This window comes from Triticum dicoccoides, chromosome 6B (genome assembly GCF_002162155.2).
Source record: "Triticum dicoccoides isolate Atlit2015 ecotype Zavitan chromosome 6B, WEW_v2.0, whole genome shotgun sequence".
Lineage (NCBI taxonomy): Eukaryota > Viridiplantae > Streptophyta > Magnoliopsida > Poales > Poaceae > Triticum > Triticum dicoccoides.
Window position 1 is genome coordinate 314,017,136 of NC_041391.1, and position 17,778 is coordinate 314,034,913.

A 17,778-nucleotide genomic window follows, 5' to 3' on the forward strand; every position below is an offset into this window, starting at 1 on the left:
TGTTCGCTACTTTGATAATTTGATATGTGGGTGGACCGGTGCTTAGGAGTTGTTCTTACTTGAGCAAACATCCTACATATGATTAACCCCCTTGCAAGCATCCGCAAATATGAGAAAAGTATTAAGATAAAATCTAACCATAGCATTAAACATTTGGATCCAAATAGGCCCCTTGCAAAGTAGCACATAAACTAGGGTTTAAGCTTATGTCACTCTAGCAACCCATCATCTAATAACTACTTCACAATGCATTCCCTTAGGCCCAAATATGGTGAAGTGCCATGTAGTCGACGTTCACATGACACCACTAAGGAATCACATCATACATATCATCAAAATATCGAACACATATCAAGTTCACATGATTACTTGCAACATGACTTCTCCCGTGACCTCAAGAACAAAAGTAACTACTCACAAATGATAATCGCACTCAAGATAAGAGGGGTATTAAATAGCATAATGGATCTGAACATATAATCTTCCACCAAATAAACCATATAGTAATCAACTACAAGAGGTAATCAACACTACTAGTCACCCGCAGGTACCAATCTGATGTTCCGGTACTAAGATTGAACACAAGAGATGAACTAGGGTTTGAGAGGAGATGGTGCTGTTGAATATGTTGATGAAGATTGCCCTCACAAAGATGAGAGGGTTGTTGCTGATGACGATGGCTTCGATTTCCCTCTCTGGGAGGGAAGTTCCCCCGACGGAATCGCTCTGCCGGAGGGAAAAAGTGCTCCTACCCAAGTTCTGCCTTGAGACGGTGGCGCTCCATCCCAAAAGTCCTGTCCTTATTTTTTATAGGTCAAAATGACCTATATACCAGAAGATGGGCACCGGAGGAGGGCCATGCTAGGCACAACCCACTAGGGTGCGCCTGGGGGCCCATGCTCGACCTGGTGTCTTGTGCTCACCAGGTGGGTCCCCTCTTGTAGTTATTTTCACGAGTGTTTTTTATATATTCCAAAACAATTCTTCATAAATTTTCAGCTCATTTGGAGATGTGTAGAACAGGCAACTCTGACGTAGCTTCTTTAGGTCCAGAATTCCAGCTGTCGGCATTCTCCCCTCTTTGTGTAAACCTTGCATATTATGAGAGAAAAGGCATTACAATTACTCCATAAAGCATTATTATGCATAAAATCATTATAAATAACAGTATGAAAACATGATGCAAAATGGACGTATCAACTCCCCCAAGCTTAGACTTCGCTTATGCTCAAGCGAAAAACCGATATTGAAAAACATGCCCACATGCTTAGAGAGAGAGGTGTCGATAAATACAAAATAGGAACATAGAAGCATCATGCTCATTATTATAACATCAGCAAACTTTATCATAAAACTTTATCATATAACTTATCATGAACAAGTAAAAATTCATCACAACATCGAAGTAAAAGCATAAACTCTATTGAAAATCAACAAACTATGTTCTAAGTCAACTTTGCAACTACAGTTCATCATCTTTTCAGTAAGGGTCTCGTATTGGAGCCTTTTGGCAAGTCCACATACTCAACCATCATATAATCTTTTATGATTGGTAACACTCCCCGCATACCCATGAGAAAAAAAGTTTCAACCGGGCACATAGAAAGATAGGGGCTTATAGTTTGGCCTCCTAACATATTCACCTAAAGGGCGATGTCAACAATAATAACTCATGCTCACTCACATCCAACTGGATATAGGTGCCTAGATCTTTCCTCACCACATGATGCTTGCAAAAAGAGAAATTAACATGAATAGGGAAGAATACTTTGACTCTTGCATAAAAATAAATACATAAAAGTAAAAGATAGGCCCTTCGCAGAGGGAAGCAGAGGTTGTCATGCATTTTTTTGGTTTGTATGCTCAACTCTTAGTGTAAAAGAATGTCACATTATATTGACCCTTATGATAGCAACCTTTATTATGCAGTATGTTGCCTTTATTATTTTGCCACCACAAGTTCATACAACGCTCAATTTTCTCTTATACTAAATGATCCAACACATTTACAAGCAAGTTTTATTACCTTATTGCACCGATGACAACTTACTTGAAGGATTTTACTCAATCCATATGTAGGTATGGCGGACTCTCAAAATAAGATTTTGTGTTTAAAGGTTTTTGGATGCACGAGTAGTATCTCTACTTAGTGCAGAATTTTTGGCTAGCAAAGATGTAACATCCCAAATTTTCAGATTTGGAATGTTAATAGGATCTTTTCCATTGCGATTCTATGCTTATAATTTTTTTTGAATATTTAGAGTGTTTTCCAACTCAAGGCAATATATATGGAGTGGAGATAATATGACTTCTCCCCTATTAATTTATTTGGAAATGCTAAGAATATATTCTGGAGTCTACATAAATTATTTTGGCTTTTTAGAAACTCAAACTTATTTTATAGTTTTTATTATAATGCTCTTTATGTGCTTGTATTGCATAAAATAATTTTCCAAAAATGCATTTCTGTTGTAAAAATGTTCACTGTTTTATATAGTAGTAATAATATTTTTACTGTGTGTTTGCTATTTTTTTTAATTTCAATTTGTTTTTCTTTTAGCTTTGTTTGCTTTCTGTAGCAAGGGGCAAATTTTCATAGGCACACTGTGCAGTCGGCCTGCACCGTGGCCCAACCGGGGATTCCCCCGCGCGCGCTCAGCCAGCAGAGTGGCTCAGCAACAGCAGCGAGCAGCCCACCCCGCCGGTTCTTTTGTTTTTTCCATCTCTTCCGCTGACCACCCTGACCCACCTGTCATCTCTTCCCTCATCCGTGTTCTTCCTGGACACTATTCCCGATCCAAATCGCCATCGATTTCGATCGATCCGTTGCCCCTCGCCCCGTCTTGACTTCATCTAAATATTCCCCACCTCCGACTCTACTGATTTTCACAAAACGGAGCTCTCCCGTGACCTAGAGAGTCGTCGCCATCTCGCCGGAGTCCGCCGCCTGAAGCTTCTGTCGCCGGTCGAGTTCGTCGTTGTCGTGGGTTCCCAGTACCTCTCTTACCCTCTGTCCTCTTCCCCTTGGTGTCCTCTCTGTTCTTCATCCTCTAACGCACGCAGGGAAGTATCCGACCGAGCGCTTCGACCCGGCCCCCATCGAACACCGCCGCCACGACTCCAGCCACCTTCTGCCCGCTCGCCACCGACGCCGTTGTGGACGTTTTCGAGACCACAGCAGAGCGCCTCGTCTTGTACACCACCACGAAGTTCGGAGACCACCTGAGCAGGCGCCACCATCGCCGCACGAGCCGCCGACGCCGTTCTTCCCCGACTCCGACGAACTCCCAGCCTCTGCTGTTCCGGTGAGCAACCCTCACCTGTCTAATCTTCTTTAAACGGTCGGGATTAGATCCTTTGCCTTTTCTTTTATTTCCCGAACCATTTTTCTTTATCTTGCGGCTGTTTGCTGTTTAGGCATCACAGCGAACACCCTCTAGCCAATCCTATCACGCCACGTGGCACGTCCACAGCTGCAGCAACAGTTCTTCCACGAACACAGTTTTGACACAATATTTTTTGGGCAGATTTCATATCAAATTTGCATTTTAGTATATCTTGAGATCTGTAACCCCAAATTCATCGATTCTTTTTCCTGTGTACTCATATTGACCAGGAGCATCTAGTAGAACCAAAGTTTCACATTTTTAACTATTTAAATTTGAATTTGCTCAAATTTAAAATTTATCTTCTAGAGGCCATATCTTTCAAACTATTTATCCAATTTAGTTGATTCTTTTTGCATTGCGATCCTACCGGCATGTAGATAATAAATACCTGCTGATATGTTCTGTTAATCAAGTTTTTTATTTGAATTATTTTCTGTTTACTTTATTGTGGCGTTATGTGAGTACGGTTTACTTATTAATGCCTTCGTTAATCGTATAGATTGTTCGGAGTGCGAAGCGGATCAAAATTAATCGCTAGAGTACTTCAACAGAGTTCAAGGCAAGTTTGCACTTTTGATTTTGCTCGTCCTATATTCTACTATGCATGTGTGGTTTTATGCTATGATAAATGTTTGGCCTGATATGTGTATCCCGTGTTGTCATGTTTGGTACTCATTGTGTTATGTGATGGTGTGATCATCTTGCTACGGTAGACGTGAGCATGTGTCGAGTGATCCATGAAAGTGGTGAGTGTTCATAGTCGTAGGCTCAGGATTATTAACCAGGTGAATGCGTCACTGGCAGTGCGCTCTATTGTCCCTAAAGAATGCGCCATTGACAGAGCGCACTTGAGGCGAGGTATAGTTTTCAGAACATAAATCAGGTGGATGCGTCCTTGGCAGAGCGTTCTATTATTCCTAGAGAATGCGCCATTGACAGAGCGCACTTGAGAGATACTTATGAAGTTCTTGTCATGTTTATTTAGAATCTTTGGGTTATCTTGGGCGAGTAAATTAGAGACGGTTATGAGTTCAGGTATGGTGGCACAAAATTTGATGCAATTGTAAGTGAGCTTCAATAATGTTGAAAAAGATTCACAAATTTGCAAATGCAACAAGTAGACCAAGCAAGTAGTGGTACACGGAAACACACACGCAAATAGATAAGTGGGATTGTGCAAACCAAAAGTGAGCCAAAATGTGAAATCCACGAAAATGCTCTTGTTGCACAATACATGAGAGACGCTAGCACGATTGCACAATAGGCGGATACGGAACTTGTGCACAACTTACTTGGCAAAAATGCAACGACCTCTATCCCAACTATGCTATATGTATGGGCATTTCGGTGTTACGATATAAGATGATCGGGTATGACAATCTTAATGTAGTATGATGCTATGGTTCTTGCTTATAAGCTCTTTCTTATCTTTCCTCTTTGCTTAAAAGCTTGATTGGCTCGTTCACTTTTGAGCTCTTTTCTCATGCAAAACTTCACGAACCAAGATAGCAATTGTGTATGCGATGACAACTTTATGACACAAAAGTTGATGCCAAGATATGCACCACTATGGTATGGTATGGTATGTATGCTATGGAGTATGATCACTAATGTGCACAAGTCACGTTGCGAGCAAAACTCAATGGCTAGTCTCGATGGGTAAGCTACGCAAAAGTAAGGCCATGTGGGTATCAATGCAATTGCAAGGTATGCCAAAGATGTCGTCGAGGTTACCATCCTTGGCGATGATGAGTAGTCGATGGAGATGAGTGGTGGTGATGTTGACGTCAAACCGTACCTATATAGCCGAAACACAATAGGACACGGGAACCACAACCCAAAATCTCAAAGACCAAAACGTGTCAAAATCGACATAGGAGGTAGCGGTGAGCGGTGGTAGTGCTTGTGGAAAGCGGTGGTGGTATGCGGAAGTAAGCGTGGGCACCGGGGCAAAATTGGCGAAACTAGGCGGAAATGGACGCGGTGGACGGAGTTGCTACTGCCAGGGGCCGGAAGTCCGGGCCAGTGGCCGAATGTCTGGGACGCCGGATGTCCGGTGGACACGGGCAGATGTCCGGGCTCCTGGATCGGGGACGAACACGATGAACTCCACGGGAAAAAGGGCAACCCCGGGGCAAAATTCGGACGAATTGGTGGATGGAAATCGCGGGAGAGATGGGGAAAGCTAGATCCACTCGATGCTAAGCAGATCCGTGGATCAAATCCAACAAAACTTCATCACACCAACAAATCACAAAAAACATTTTGGGGCTATTTCTGGTGGGGAATTTTCGGATTTAGGACAAAAACAACAAAATCAAGCTAGAAAACACGGGGTAGGGGCTCCAAAAACATGATCAACGTGGCTCTGGTACCAAGATGATGTAGGGCGGAACCCTAGGGGCCGATCTTTCACGTTTGGAGAGGATCCCTACGGGGAACACGAAGAACGCGCGGAAGAACACGGGGGAAATCACGGGGGAAAACAAGAGACACTTAACTGACACAAAATTGATCACACAAGTGCTAGATCATCGAGGCACAAAGTAACACGAGATCCAAAGTCAACAAGGAATGATACAAGAGTAACCGTTCTTCTCCGTGAGGAGGTCTTGATTGTCTTCTCCGGGTGGAGGCCTTGAATCCGGATGGATCTTCTCCGAAGAGGTGCGGTCCCTCACGAGGAGTAGATCCGGTACGGATGAGCAATGCTCTATCTCAAATGAGCTAAACCAATGTTAACCCTAAAATGTAGGTGGGGATGGAGTATATATAGTCTAGGGGCGAAGGGGGTACATGGGCCTCGGCCCTTACACTGTTCGCAGACAGGGAAGGCCGGATGTCCGGTGGCTCGCGAGGGGCCGGATGTCCGGGCTGAAGGGCCGGATGTCCGGGCTGGTGGAGACGGCCGTTCTGCTCTCTGGATGGGCGGCGCCAGATGTCCGGGTGGAGCGGCTGGATGTCCGGGGCTTCGGGAGGCGCCGGATGTCCGGGGTGATGTCCGGATGTCCGGGTTGTCTGGGCAGCCTTCTGTGCTCCCTGGATGACGCCTCCGGATGTCCGGGCTGGAGGCCGGATTTCCGGTGAGGGGGCCGGATGTCCGGGCTGGACGCCGGATATCCGGTCCTTGTAGCTTCTTCTGCAAACTCCTGACCATGTAGATCTCCAGGGGCCGGATGTCCGGGGCCATGGCCGGATGTCCTGTACCTGGAGGTTGTTCTCGCCTTTTTCTGTTCGTTCTCTTCTTCTGTGGACTTGGGGTCTTGACCATCTTCATGTGCATCCTCGGGAGGGTCCTCTTGGTACCTAATCGTGCACAACATTCCGGACTTAGGTAGTAGCCATGTCTCGAGAGGATCATATGAGATATCACTAAGGAGAGAAGTCACCTCGATCTCAAGAGCTCTAGCTCGTGCTCTAGTCATGGGTCCTCTTGGTGCTTGGTGAGACGATGGAAGGTCCATGGGGATGACCAAAGGATGCTCCGCATCACCTTGGAGGTGAAAAGATACTTTTTCATGGGTGGTCTCAAATAATGAAGGCCCGTCCATCTTGGAGAATAGGACAAAAGGGTATGCTCATGCTTTTCCATGGCTCTAAAGTGAATATCCTCTTAATTGACCACACTACGAGATGAAGCCACTTTCAGAAGGTTGCGGATGCATGGGGTGGCGCCTGGGCCTTCTCCCGGGGCTTGGTGGACTCACCCTTGGTTAATTGTAGGAAAAGTAGCACTGTTTTGAGGCGTGCTTTGTACGGTTGAACCTGTATATGTACGCATACTGCTTTCAGCTATGGTTGTTAAGTGCCCCTGCTGGTTTCAGTTAAGGTTGTTAAGTACTCATGCTTATTTTACAGTTTGTCGTGTTTCCTTAGTCTCGTCTTCTTCCAGCTGCTAAAACCAAACCAGCGCCAGTGGGGCCACCTGCTTCCGCCTCCCACGGCTGGCTGGGCCTCAGCACACACATCGCCGCCCCACTGTCTCCTAAATCATTAACGCCCGCGTACGAGGCCTCGCCATCATCCTCCACGTGCTTTGGTGCGCTCGACGTGGCGCTGCCCTCTCGCGTTGTCAATATGGTCAACAAACAAGAGGAATCAAGAGAGGATTGTACGTGGAGAGGATGACAGTAGGGATCCATCATGTCCATGGCCGTACGGAAGCAAGTTCCTCATTTTTTATATTCTCCATTGTCAATGTATAGAAAAAGAAAATGCTTCCTCCTAGTGGTCTCCTGACATCTTGGACCCACGACATTGTCAGCGTATATAGTCAATAGACAAGAGAACAACACAAGATCGGCTGACACCTGGGATGTAGCTGCTCGAGCAGTTTTTTTTTTGTTATTGTTGAGACGGAGTAGGCTTTCAACTGGGTTGTGGCCCGTCTAGCCCAGGCTTATATTTTACGTTCACCACATGACCAGCCCAGCTATTTTCTCTTTGTGAAAATGAGCCCAGTTTATTTTTTCTGAAGAATACCCAATACAGGCCTACTTATTTTTCTATGCCCTGATGGGTTGCAACTCTTTCAAGACGGTTGCAAATCTTGAAAGTAATATGAAATGGGATGCAAATATAAAAAACAGACGACAAATTGGCAATTACTTTATAACTTCTGAATTTTTTCACATTTTCAGATTCCAATTTCACTGGGCTTTAACCTAATTTAAATATATCTTGAAAGTACTTTTATCTGGCTCGATATTTCGGTATTAAAAATAGTTTGGACCCCACCGAAATATGTGAAATTTCGTTTAAACTTTTAACCCTGGCTCTGGCCAACAAAAAAAATGGACCGCAATAAATTGTATAAGAAGTTGCAATGAGAAGTAAATTATTAAAAAATAGGGAATGGTCTGACTTGTGGGCCTATTAAGTTGACGTGTATGCATGATCTTTTTACTTGTTATATACGTCAACAAACGATTCTAGGAGACGTAACCGTTGGATGTTAATCCAACGACCTTCGTGCTTCTTCAATCTCTGGTCTTCTTGTTCCAACCGCCAAATCCAGCACCGGTGAGACCGCCTGCTCCCGCCTCCAGTGGCCGGTTGTGCTGCCGCACAGGCCTCACCGCCCCTACTACTAAGATCTAATCCACATGATAATATTGCTATTAGGTTTTACTTTTTTAGTTTAAACCGTTTGTTTGTTTCGTGTTCGATTTGGATCTTTTCTCGTGTTTCGTTTGAGTGATTGCTTATGTATGCTATTATTTGTCTACGCTAGATTACTCAGAGTGCGAAGCTTGTTACTATGAATCTCTAAAGTTTGTAGATAGTCACCAAGGTAGGTTACACTTTGATCATATTCTTTTATACCCAGTTTTTACTATGCATTAGTTCTGCCCCTCAAATATTTGCATGAGTAGGATTGGGAACATGTGGTTTGGTTGTAGTGTTTGAGGTAGGAACCTAATACCTTTTGATCACCCCAGGAATATACGTTATGCTTACTATTGCTTAGCCATGCTCGTAGACGGGGATTGGATCGTGATTCACACATGGAAGTTTGAGAGTTATTTAATCATGGATAACTTTAAGGTGGCAACTTTAATATACATCTGGGTGGATTGGTTGAGGCACCTGGGGAACCCAGTGTTGCCTGTTTTGGGGAAATCCCAAAGTACCTGTGTGATTTTTCCTACGGTTTGCCACCCAGGCTCAAAGGGATCATAAGATTATTCATGCTAGAAACTTCCGTGTGCAGCCACAAGCCATTATGGGCTCTGGCACAGTTGAGTAAGTTGCGCGAGCTCTTGAAAAGGTGGACTAGCAGATGTAGGGGAAAGTAGGCTTACTAGTCCGCCGGGAGTAAAGAGTTAATGCTTCAGAAAGACTATGTCTCGATCATCCGATCATGGATGCGGTCAAGTCTTGTGGGGAAAAGTGCGCAAACCTCTGCAGAGTATATAAACTAATAATGGTTAGTCGTGTCCCCGGTTATGGACATCTTGAGTATCTAGTACTTGAATCTATTGATGTGATCTCAACACGTTATTTTAATTAATTTGATTTGGTTAATGATGATGCTTTTAATTGAGATTTGAGTTGGGGTTACCTTCTGAAATAATGGGCAACTTGGGAGTAGTTAAATAAATTTATTCCTTTGTTGTAGGGAAAAACTAGCTTTATGCAAAACCATAAACTTACAGTCCACCAGCCAAATATTGCATGTAGATATAGTTCTTGCATTTCATGGCTTTATAGTGTAACTCTGCCAGCATATTCAATGTGCTGACCTACACGGCTGCAACATCTCATGTTGCAGACTACTCAGACGACAAATAAGGTGCGGTAGGTCGTTGTTTTGCACTCAGCTATGCCGTTGGAGTTGATGGACTCATTTACCTTCGAAGGTTCTGCAGTTATCTAGTTTGGATGGCCTTCAACCATGTTATTTTTGTGTAATCATACTCTTTATGAGGACTCGATGTAATAAGAGTGTGATTGAAACTCTGTTATAATTCCTCGAGTACAGTGTGTGTTAGCATTACAGATCCAGGGATGACACTGATGCGCAGAGACTTGACCGTTTGGGGTCTGGTCGCTACAACCCTACTAAGTTGACGCGTACGGAGGGCTTTGTCAACTTAGTCAACAAATGATTCTATCACCTGTGACCGTTGGATTGATAAGATCCAACGGTTGTTCCTGCTTCTTCAGCCACTGATTTTCTAGCTCCAACCGTCCCAACCACCGCGTGCTCCTACCTCCCGTGGCCGACTATGCTGCTGCGGAGGCCTCACCGCCCCCTACTACTCCCACCGCTGGCCAGGCCATCCCTCTACTCACCCACACCCACTGTTATTCCGCGGCGATGGCAACCTCACACCGCAGCCGAACCGATCAACCCTCGTACTACCCTCCGCATGTTCCCAGGCTCGTGTCGTTCCCTGCCTCACCTCGTCCACCGACTGGTGCCGTCCGCGCAGCGTGGTCAACGAAGACATCCATCAGAAGAGGACTGTACGCGGTGAGGCTGACAGATGGAACCAACAACTACATCTTCGCACGCAAGGAAGTGACTCTTATTACGCGCAAAAAAGAATCCTCCCCCTGTCAGCTTGGACCCTGATAAGTCTCCAATGTATCTATAATTTTTGATCATTCCATGCTGTTATATTATCTGTTTTGGATGTTTAATAGGCATTTATATGCTATTTTATATTATTTTTGAGACTAACCTATTAACCGAGGGCCTAGTGCCAGTTTCTGTTTTTTTTGCCTATTTTAGAGTTTCACAGAAAAGGAATACCAAATGGAGTCCAAACGGAATGAAACCTTCATGATGATCTTTCTTGGACCGAAAGCAAACCAGAAGACTTGGAGATGAAGTCAGAGACACAATGAGGCGGCCACAAGGCAGGAGGGCACACCCAGGGGGTAGGGCACGCCCCTACCTCTCGGGCCCCTCGTAGCTCCCTTGACCTAGTTCCTTCGCCTATATATACTCTTATACCCTGAAAACATCTAGGAGAGCCATGAAACCACTTTTCTACCACCGCAACCTTCTGTACCCGTGAGATCCCATCTAGGGGCCTTTTCCGGCGTCCTGCCGGAGGGGTATTCGATCATGGAGGGCTTCTACATCAACACCATTACCTCTTCGACGAAGTGTGAGTAGTTTACCACAGACCTTCGGGTTCATAGTTATTAGCTAGATGGCTTCTTCTCTCTCTTTGATTCTCAATACCATGTTCTTCTTGATATTCTTGATCTATTCGATGTAATATTCTTTTGCGGTGTGTTTGCCGAGATCCGAAGAATTGTGGATTTATGATCAGATTATCTGTGAATATTATTTCATTCTTCTCTGAATTCTGATATCCATGATTTGATATCTTTGCAAGTCTCTTCGAATTATCAGTTTAGTTTGGCCTACTAGATTGATGTTTCTTGCAATGGGAGAAGTGCTTAGCTTTGGGTTCAATCTTGCGTTGTCCTTTCCCAGTGACCGTAGGGGCAGCAAGATACGTATTGTATTGTTGCCATCGAGGATAAAAAGATGGGGTTTTCATCATATTGCTTGAGTTAATTCCTCTACATCATGTCATCTTACTTAATGCGTTACTCCGTTCTTTATGAACTTAATACTCTAGATGCATGCTAGATAGCGATCGATGTGTGGAGTAATAGTAGTAGATGCATAATCGTTTCGGTCTACTTGACACGGACGTGATGCCTATGTTCATGATCATTGCCTTAGATATCATCATAACTATGCGCTTTTCTATCAATTGCTCGGTAGTAATTTGTTCACCCATCGTAATATTTGCTTTCTTGAGAGAAGCCACTAGTGAAACCTATGGCCACCGGGTCTCTTTTCCATAATATTGTATCTCTTTTACATCTTACTAGTTTCTGATCTACTATTTTGCAATCTTTAACTTTCCAATCTATAAACCGAAAATACCAAAAAATATTTACTTTACCATTTATCTATCTCTATCAGATCTCACTTTTGCAAGTGACCGTGAAGGGACTGACAACCCCTTTATCACGTTGGGTGCAAGTTGTTGATTGTTTGTGCAGGTATTCGGTGACTTGTGCGTTGTCTCCTACTGGATTGATACCTTGGTTCTCAAAATAAAGGAAAATACTTATGCTACTTTGTTGCATCACCCTTTCCTCTTCAAGGGAAAACCAACGCAATCTCAAGAGGTAGGAAGAAGGATTTCTGGCACCGTTACCGAGGAGATCTACGTCAAGTCAAGCCATACCAAATACCCATCATAAACTCTTCTCTCTTGCATTACATTATTCGTCATTCGCCTCGTGTTTTCCTCTCCCCCACTTCTAAAATGATTTTCAAAAAGATTTGCCTTTTCTTTGCCTTCTTCCCATATGTCTTTTTGTTTGTGTTTCCATGTGCCTTCTATTTGCTTGCATCTTTGCTTGCTAAAAATCTATTGATATGGATCCACTTAAATTGTTCTACTTGGATCATCTTTGATCTATATGTGCTCGTGCTGAAACCCCAACTAGTTTAGGTGAGGGAAAATCTTTAGATGACCATGCTCATTCTGTGCATCACCGTTTGTCCGAAAAAGGGAGACTCTTATGGAATCAAATAAACAGTTTGTTGGGCTATGCTTGTAATCTTTATGAAATTTATGATTTTACTTTTTGCTCTAAGAACCCTAAGAAACACCTTCCCTACCTGTGTGAGTTTAATGATAATGAAATCTTATCTTCTTATGCAAAGGGTGTTTATAGTTACTATGATATCGAACAAATTGAAGAATTTGTTGCTTTTAAGGGTGCTTATGAGGTTGCTTCTTTGATTTAAAAGTATGATATTACTCTCTACAAATCCGAAAATTTTGACATACTTTAATATTGCTATGAAAACTATGCTCATAATGTCCATGTCAAAGAATTTATTGAAAGAATGACCGTTGATTTGGAGGAAAATAATGATATGCATGAATCTATAGATAACTATGATTCTGATGATTTGATTGAAATATCCCTTGATGAACATGATTCTTGCTATTCTTGTGGCCATGATGCCAATATTTATGAAGACGAATTTGCTATAGTTCCTTAAGTTAAACATGAGATTGTTGCTTTTGCACCCATGCTTGATAGTTCCTTCGATAAAAAGCATGGTTGCAATGATGTTATTATAATTTCTATTAATGTCAGTTGTGTTAATGATATGCAAAACCCTAAGCTCGGGGATGCTAGTTTTGCTATCTCTACTACTTGTTGCAATGATCATGATTGGGGTGATTCTTCTTATGATCTTGAAAATTTATTTAAGCCCCATGATGAATATGAGATTGACAATAATGTTTGCAATAATATCGAAAGTGGGTTTGGAAGAGTGTCAACTTTAGATCCCACATATTTGGAGAATGTTCAATCTTATGAAATTTTTGATAAAAGTGGGTTTGGAGAGGTCATGACTTTAGTTAATGTTAATCCCACTATTTTGGAAGAGTGTCAACTTCGCATGCATGTGGGTTGTGTTGAGAATATGTTATGTGATAGCTATATTGTTGAATTTTCTTATGATCCTATATGTAATTTTTACGAGAGAGTAAAATATGGTTGTAGAAATTTTTATGTATCTAAATTACCTCTCTTCATGTTGAGATTGCTATCGTCTCTTTCTTCTTCCTTGCATATGCTAGTTTTTACTTGCCTTGGTAATTCGTTTGCTTATAATATTCCTATGAATAGGAAGTATGTTAGACTTATATGTGTTTGTCACGTCTTTTATGATGCTCTCTTTGTGCTTCAATTCTTCTCTTTTATGTGAGCATCTTTGAAATTATCCATGCCTAGCTAAGGGCGTTAAACAATATCGCTTGTTGGGAGGCAACCCAATTTTATTTTTGTTCTTTGATTTTGCTCCTGTTTAGTATTATATAATTCATCTAGCCTCTGGTTAGATGTGGCTTCATGTTTTAATTAGTGTTTGTGCAAAGTAGAACCTTTGGGAAGACTTGGGTGAAAGTTGATTTGATCTTGCTGAAAAACAGAAACTTTTGCGCTCACGAGATTATTTGTCATTTTTAACAGAAGAGTGATTTTGAGTTGATTCTTTTTGAAGAAGATTAATAGACAAATTCCTCACGTACACCAGTTGACTGAAGAATTTTTGGAGTTACAGAAGTATTCTAGAGTTACAGATTACTACAGACTGATCTGTTTTTGACAAATTCTGTATTTCGCTGTTGCTTGCTTATTTTGATGAATCTATGGGTAGTATCGGGGGGTATGAACCATGAAGAAGTTGGAATACAGTAGGTATTACACCAGTATAAATAAAGAATGAGTTTGCAACAGTACCTTAAAGTGGTGATTTATTTTCTTATACTAACGGAGCTCATAAGATTTTCTGACGAGTTTTGTGTTGTGAAGTTGTCAAGTTTTGGGTAAGGATTTGATGGAATATGGAATAAGGAGTGGAAAGATCCTAAGATTGGGGATTCCCAAGGAACCCCAAGGTAATATTCAAGTAAAAATAAAGCCTAAGCTTGGGGATGCCCCGGAAGGCATCCCCTCTTCTGTCTTCGTCTATCGGTAACTTTACTTGAGGCTATATTTTTATTCACCACATGATATGTGTTTTGCTTGGAGCGTCATGTATGATTTGAGTCTTTGATTTTTAGTTTACCACAACCATCCTTGCTATACACACCTTTTGGGAGAGACACACATGAATCGTGATTTATTAGAATACTCTATGTCGTGGAAAGGTCACGGCAAATGTCCTAATGTGAGGACTTAGTTGTGAGGCCAACATATCTATGTGGTAGCTTCAGAGGGGTTGATCGGGATGAGAGACGCGAGGCGGATCAACATAGAAGACAAGGATTTAGACAACTTCGGGCCCCAGGAAACATCATCCGGTAATAGCCCTACATGTTGTTTGTGGCTAGGTCTCATTATGCTCATGAGGGAGACGTCATATATCTGGCTCTCCTCTAGTTGTGTCTAGCCTTAACGATTATTCTCTTGCTCTCCCCCCTTGGGCTGCCCCGCCCCTCCTTACATAAGTTGAAGGGGCGGGTTACATGTAGAGTCAAACTCGGATTAGGACTTAACCTATTTTGACGTATTACCATGGGCTTCTTAACGTCTTGGGCTTCTTAACATCTTGGGCTTCTTAACATAAGTCGGCTTACATTCTGACTTACAATCTGGCTTACCATCTGGCTTAACTGTCTGGCTTAACCATCTGCCGGCTTACAATGCTTAACTATGTCCGCCAGCTTACAATGCTTAACTGTGTCCGCCGGCTTAAAATTCTTAACTATCTGCCGGCTTATAATCTGTCGGGTCACCAATGAAACACCAAGTCCCAGCTGGGTCATATCTTCGGCTGGGTCACACCGCGGGGTATATCCCCGACATTAGCCCCCAGTTTAATTTGGATTCATCCATGTTAAGCTGATCCTGTAAAACAAACACAAGAACAATTTTGATAGATTATGCTCTGGGTTAAGAACCCTTGTAAGCCGGCACCTAATCATCCTTAACTCCTTGGTATTTCCTTCTTCTAGAAAATCCGGGTCAATAGGCTAGCTTCATAAGAAAAAACATTGGTCATGAAATAGTCATCTGATTTTCAGCCAGCTTGAAGATGTAGAACTTGTCGATTTATCATTGCCAAAATATCCGGTTTGTAAATATTGATAGCACCGGGTTATAATTGTCGCTAACATCAAACTTGAAAATGTACCTCCATTATATTCATATCACTTGTAGCCCCCAAGTGCCGGGTCATTATGAAATAATGAGCAGGGGTTTTGTAAATATGATCATGTAGACTTGAGCAGCAACGTGTAGCCCCCAAGGGCCGGCTCAGTAAGATAATACTGAGCTGGGACTTTGTATATACTTCATTGATAATAATATAATATGATGTAATCTCCACCATGGGGCTTGAACCCACGTCCATAAGGTTAAGAGCTTTGTACTCTACCAACTGAGTAGTGGATCTTTCAATATAATGGACTGAGGCTTGTGTACCTTGAATTTTTGATAGGAGCAGTTGGTAGCCCCCAAGGGCCGGCTCATTACAATGGGATGAGTCGGGTCTTCAATAAGTTGATCCAATGACTTTACATTAGCCCCCAAGTGCCATGGTGCATGCTGGCAGTGACATGGGACTTGCATATTTGATGTAATTTCAATTTGAATAATGTAGCCCCCAAGTGCCGGGTCGTAAGCCTGCAGCGACTCGGGACTATTCCCTCCATTGTAAAAATAAGTCATGTCCATTAATAAAATAATAACCATTGCGCTGAAGCGACTTTTGAAGACCTCCATCATAATATTGGTTATTGATAACCATAATAAAATTCCGGCCATGTTGGCTATCAAAGATTTGAATAATATAATCTGGTTTGAAAACCGGTTCCTGTGACATGTGCCGGTTTAATCACAATTAGATATACTTATAACAAAAAATACCATACCTGTGATATTGAATCATACTGCCATCTTGTGATACCAATGCAGTAAGGGTGATAACCCAAAGCTTCCAAGTATTTAATATTGTCATATATTGGTGACTTATGTTCGAAAGCCAGGCCGGGTTAATAGAGACCACGGGTATGCTTCAAATATGAGCTGTGAGATTGAAGGATGCATGGCCCGAATCACTTTAAACCAAAAGGCAAGACAGTATCAAGAAGAACCGGAAAAATCTTCAAAAAATCAAGCCAAATGAGAAAAAACAAGGCTATGGTTCGAATACGACCAGGAAGCCGGACCATAAGGGTTAATAGCTATGATTCGAATACGATCAGGAAGCCCCCAAATGGTTTTTGGCATTGTGCCGATCAAAGGGGTGCCGACAGCTATGATTCGAATACGATCAGGAAGTTCCCAGTGACCAAAATATTTAACGGCTATGATTCGAATACGATCATGAGCCGGACCAAGAGGTGTTAATAGTTGTGATTCGTATATGATCCAAGTTATCTAAGTGTCTATGGCTATGGTTCGAATACGACCAGGAAGCCGGACCAAAGAGGTTAATAGCCATGATTTGAATATGATCAAGCCCCCAATGATCAAATTGTTTAACGACTATGATTCGAATACGATCATGAGCCGGACCAAGATGGGTTAATAGCTGTGATTCCAATACGACCAAGCCCCCAAATGATCTAAGTGTTTACGGCTATGGTTCAAATACGAGCAGGAAGCCGGCCAAAAGGGGTTAATAGCTATGATTCGAATACGATCCAGCCGCCATTTGGTCTTTGAAGCAGGGTACCTATGTTTGACTTGTGCTTTGTAAAAGACTCTCTTTGGTCCCATTAATTTTCTCTAAGAACTCGAACTTTGTGAGAGATAAATTCTTCTTGAGCCGGAATTTTAGACCGGACATTTGAGAGCTTCAAAGCTTTGTGAGAGACAGATTTCTCTTGAACCGGATTTTAAACCGGAATTCTTCATTTTGAGCCAGAAATTTTCTGACAGCCTTTAAACTGGTAACATTTACTGAGCCATGTCCATGCTGCCCCCGAGTGTTAAGACTACTTGAGGAGTTGGCTTGAGACTCTCCATGCTTGACCATGATGTGATCAGTGGGTTGCTGGAATACGTTGAATATTGGTGGATTATAATCGATCCTGTCCATCGACCCATCCGGTGTAAGCAAGGGCCATAGTTTGACGGACTCCTTTGCACAAGAGTAATTGTTCTCGAAAACAATAAAAATGTATCAATAAAAATTGATTGGACATATTTCACCTGATTTGTCTGGGCGAAAAAATCAGTCGTATATAGCGTCCATAGATCACCTCAAGTAACTTCAGCTATGATTTAGCCATTCTCTCATGGCTGTGGTGGAGGTGGCGTCTAAAAGTGCGGCACCGGGCGGCTCAAAAAGGGACCCTCCGGGTCATGTTGACCA

At 42.5% G+C, this 17,778-nt stretch overlaps 1 long non-coding RNA gene across 1 annotated transcript; it reads left to right on the plus strand.

The window, feature by feature from the left end:
* Window positions 1-2,774: 2,774 nt before the first annotated feature.
* On the plus strand, window positions 2,775-3,959 carry LOC119322409. The gene is made up of 3 exons (XR_005155587.1): window positions 2,775-2,983; window positions 3,064-3,305; window positions 3,889-3,959. It is a non-coding gene; the product is annotated as an uncharacterized LOC119322409 (long non-coding RNA).
* The last annotated feature ends 13,819 nt before the right edge of the window (window positions 3,960-17,778 follow it).